This window comes from Echinops telfairi, unplaced genomic scaffold (genome assembly GCF_000313985.2).
Source record: "Echinops telfairi isolate 266 unplaced genomic scaffold, ASM31398v2 ScPeMD7_1;HRSCAF=3_0, whole genome shotgun sequence".
In the NCBI taxonomy this organism is placed as follows: Eukaryota; Metazoa; Chordata; class Mammalia; order Afrosoricida; family Tenrecidae; genus Echinops; species Echinops telfairi.
Window position 1 is genome coordinate 75617265 of NW_022103896.1, and position 5054 is coordinate 75622318.

The following is a 5054-nucleotide window of genomic DNA, read 5'->3' on the forward strand; positions in this document are numbered from 1 at the left end:
AAAAAGAAAACAACTTGAAACTTTTATGTTCTCTATCATCAGTGTAAGATAATAAACTTTCTGTTTGTCCATTTTAAACCATAGCCTATGAAAAAAGTTAATAACTTTTAAAAATCAAAACTGGAGAGGGTGCATGGGATCGTCTGGTATGAAAGATAGACAATATGTGCTTGTAAGATGGCAGGAGCAGTAAGTGCATCAGAGCCCGCCTCACTTGGTGAGGGTCATTGAGAAGTACCATCAGCACAAAGCTGATTCCCATTACGTGGAGGTCAGATGTACCTCCACTCTCCATCTTGTTACCAATACTGACACCAGATGCCCCTCCCCCAAAACAATCTGCCACTCCTCTGGGTTCGATAACTTAATGCAATAGTCATGCAAAATGCACAGCCCATATTTATAATTAAGTGTCTTAGTAAGTGGAAAGAAGAAAATCTTAACTTCTATTCTGACCAAAGTTAAATTACTGAGTTACATGCATTTCTTGCTGGATTATACTTTTACTATTGAGTCCATTCCAACTTATAATGACCCTATGGAAGAGTTTTGAAGCAGGATTTAGCCTCATCTTTCTTTCGCAAAGGAGCTGGCTGGTTTGAACTTCTACCTTTGTGGGTAACAGTACAACACTTATGGGACTATGCCAATACAGACCTCTTACAACCTCCTGCTATCTGGCCATGTTAATTTTTAGAAGCCGTAAAAACTGAAAGGTAACTTCTCTGTGGTCCCCAAGACTTGAAAGAAATATACACTTTAAAAATGTTTATTTATTTACTTATTTTTGTAAATCATTTTATCGGGAGCTCTTACAGCTCTTATAACAATCCATACATCAATTGTATCAAGAACATTTGTGCATATGTTGCCATATCATTTTCAAGACACTTTCTTTCTACTTGAGCCCTTGGTATCAGCTCCTCTTCCCACCTCCCACCCTTGTGAACCCTTGATAAATTAGAAATTGTTATTATTTTCATATATTAGACCATCCTCTGTCTCCCTTCACCCATGTTTCTGTTTTTTGTCCCCCTGCATGTGGGGTGGCCTATATGTCAATCATTGCAATCGGTTCCTCCTTTCTCTCACTTTGCCCCTTACCTTCCTCCCTACCCTCATGGTATTGCTACTCCTATTACCGGTCCTGAGGGGTATTTCTGTCTTGGATTCTATGTGTCGAGAGCTCTTATCTGTACCAGTGTACATGCCTTCAGCCTAGCCAGATTAGTAAGGTAGAACTGAGATCATAATAGTAGGGGTAGGAAGCATTAAACAACTAAAGGAGTGTTGTGTGTTTCGTCAGTGTTATACTGCACCCCAGCTGACTCATCCCTTCCTTGTGACCCTTCTGTGAGACAATGTCCAATTGTCTACAGATAGACTTTGGGTCTCCACTCCAACCCTCATGTATGTGGTGATATGATTGCTTGTTTGGGGTCTTCTAATGCCTACAATCTAATCCTGCCGACACCTCACAATCACATGGGTTGGTGTGCTTCTTCCATGTGGGCTTTGTTGCTTCCCCACTTGTTCAACTTCAAGCCTTTAAGACCCCAGACACTATATCTTGTAATAGCCAGGCACCATCAGCTTTCTTCTTCACATTTGCTTATGCACCCATTTCATCTTCAGCGATCATGTCGGAAAGGTGAGCATCACAGAATGCCAGGTTATTAGAACAAAGTGTTCTTGCATTAAGAAAAGGAGACTTAGTATAGCTGTCTTTTGTAGAAAATGGGCCCAAGAAATATTTCTTCATGACAAGAATGTGATAAAAGAAACATTGACTAAAATAGTTTTCAAGTAGGAAAAGTTTTATCTAAAGTTCTCCAGACAAATTAAAGGATTTTTAAAAATTTAACAAGCTAGTTGGAGAAAATGAAGCCCTTGTACCAACGGAGTTTTTAAAAGTTCCTAAGACATCCATTTAAAGTTCTTCAAACATTGATCAGTGATGTTTTTATGATCCCACCTGAAAGATATTTAACTGTGATTGAAAATTTCTGTCATTAGTTTCTGAAATCAATCACTGGAAGGCACTGCACCCAGTTATTCAAGGGAAGCTAATTCCCCACCCCTAACTCACAGACCTTGTGATCTCAGCCAAACACCAACCAATCAAGTATTACAATTCCTTATTCCCTCAATGATAGTTGTCTTTGTCAGAAGTTTTTCACTAGAGAGATCAATTCTCACGTATGTGGGCTGCCATCTCCCAGCATTTAAAAATACCCTTTGCTTTTACTCCCTGAATAAATGTCCTTAATCTCATTTGAAAGGCTAAGTAGAGTCTTTTGCTATGATGTAAGAAAGCAACTGGGTACAACTCAGCATCAGGTTCAGGAAGCAGGCCGACAAAATCTAGAAGGCTCCCATAAAGGGAAGAGCACATCTCTCCTTTCTTCAGTGCAACACAGCACTCTCAGCCATGCAAGCAAGGAGCCCTTCTCTTGACCATGCCTGCCTGCTCTGGCCAAGTCTGCCTTCTCTTCATCCCTCTGGACAGGCTTCTCTGAGTCCCTACCATTTGTCATCGCAGACTCTGATGCAAGGTCCCTTTCAGAAAGACTTGTCACCTTTAGCTTTACCACCAAACCACTATTAGGCCTATCTCTGCATTTCATGTGTTGCCTGCAGCCCTGATGTAGCTCTTTTACGAGGGTACTTGTCTCCTCTCTGTGTCCCTTTTCTTCTATCCTTTCTTCCTCCTGCTTATGTTTCCTGTTTAAAAAACGTCTGCAAGGTTGACTACATATACTCAAGCAATTCATCATTTTCAAGACACGTGTCTTCACCAGGGAGCTACATGATCAATCCCTCTCAGTAGGCCACAGACACATCATTTTCATAGTAGGGTATAGTAACTGTATTTGCATAGCATATTGATTAATTCCTGTAAGATCAATATCACAGGACTTGCTGCAGACCAGGACAAGACAAAAAATATCAAACCAAGTTCTTTACAGTTTGCATAGGAAATGTAAAGACTCCTTTAAGGTAGGAAGTTGGGACAAAAGTCATTCTGCATGGGTTAGGGGCAGAAGGGATAGGGATCTCTCAAACTATTTTTCCAAAGAACTAAGACAAAAGGACCACAGTACAACCCACTACACATTTTTATAATGCTTAATATTTTGAATGAAGAAGATCAAAATGGCTGTTTGCTTTCTAATGTGATTGAGTTCAATCTTCTTTGGGACACAACCATGAGAAGTTATACCAGAAAAAAACGATAAGTCCAAAGATTAGCAAGTTTTGCATCATCTTAAATTCAAAAACAAGGAGAATTCTGAATGATAACCTTTTGAGGACAATTGGAGAGTCTCGTGTTCCATCAAGGACAACTGAGACTGGTGGACAAGGTGAGAAATGACCTGTTACTGAGGGGCAAGCCTCTTCTGAAGAGCAGAGTCTGATGCATCATGACCAAATGGCCATGTGTCTGCAAATCAGGACACATTGCAATAAGGAGTTAAAAGTCCAACTTGGCTGCCAGTCAAACAAGGAGAGGTATACCTATATATCTAGATGGACAGAGGAAACAAATAATGTTTCTTTGATGCACAATTTTAATTGGCATATAATGACAGAATGATATTTCATAATTTTTTTAAATATAAAATGAAGTCAATGACAAAAAAGCTATCTGCTGCAATGAGTTTGAGGGGAAATTTCATAATCTATATCATTACAGACATAAAGTATACACATACAGAGATACATAGATACAGTTACAGAGTTCAACTTTTTATTGCTTGTGAGGGAGGAATCATAATAAAAAGGTCAATATGAAATCAGTTGATTATAGTAGCAATATCTGACATTTGAAATGCATCCCCACTTTTTTTTGTATAATCATATTAGAGTCAAGTATATTTACTTTCGCATGTGTTATAACTGCTATTGCAAAGAAGAAATACTATTGTCTTATTTTACAAGAGATATACATAGAGCATTTTTTTCCTCCAGCAAACATGTGCAAGCCAATATAAGATCTACATTCTTTACATAATATGGAAAAGAGAAGAAGCCTCTTCAGATTTGTTTTTTGAAGTGGAGAAAGCTGGCACTTCCCAACTAGGCAACAGATCTTCATCCCTGTAGCCTGGCTGCTTACTGGGGGTGGCAGGCATGGTTTCTTTTTAGGCTTTCCACTAGTGTGTTTCTGTTTATCTGTCTTCTCAGATCATTCAATATCTTGTTAACATTGTTCTTTCACTTTGCAGAAGATTCTAAGAAGGCACAGTTACACTACTGTCTTGCTAAATTCTGACCCTGTTCTTTGCCAACCATTCGCTTATCTTCCCAATCACATTGATTGCCAACCAAAATCACTGGAACATCTTCTGTGTCCTTAACCCATAAAATCTGTTCTCTCGGGCTTTGTAAGTCATTAAATGTGGACTGAGCTGTAATAGAATATACTAATGCAAACCCTGGGCCATTCTTCATCGACAAATCCCTCTTTGTTGTAAATTGGTCTGGCTCTGCTGTGTCCAGAATTTGGGGCATACACTGTTGGCAATCTACTTCAACTTGCTTTCTGAAACATTCTTCTATCATTGAGTATAGTTTTTGACAAAAAAAATTTGAACAAACTGAGCTCAGAGAAGACTTCCCAGCACCCTCCTGAACCAAGTACCACTAGCTTGTACTCACACATGTTGTGGTGTGTTTCAATACTGACAAATCCCCCCACCCCCACCCCTTAAGCTAAGAAATGTTATATTAATTTGATGTCTGAAATTTCTCATTAATGATAAATATTGATAGAAACAACTAGACCTAACATATAGTAAAAAACACTCTTGCCAATCATAGCAGAATGGATATTCTTCTCAAGTATACATGGTACATTTTAAAGGTATACTATATGTTAGATATAATTCTTATGTTACAATTCTAAATAAATTTAAAGAGATAATAATACTACAAAGTTTCTTCTCCTCCGATAAAGAATGAAATTAGGGATGAATAACTGAAAACTAAAAAATTCACAAAATTGACAACATACTCTTAAACAATCAATAGGTCAAAGAAGAAATTATGCA

At 38.3% G+C, this 5054-nt stretch overlaps 1 pseudogene; it reads right to left on the reverse strand.

The window, feature by feature from the left end:
* Positions 1 to 4116: 4116 nt before the first annotated feature.
* LOC101655702 lies at positions 4117 to 4666 on the reverse strand (annotated as a pseudogene).
* Positions 4667 to 5054: the final 388 nt, after the last annotated feature.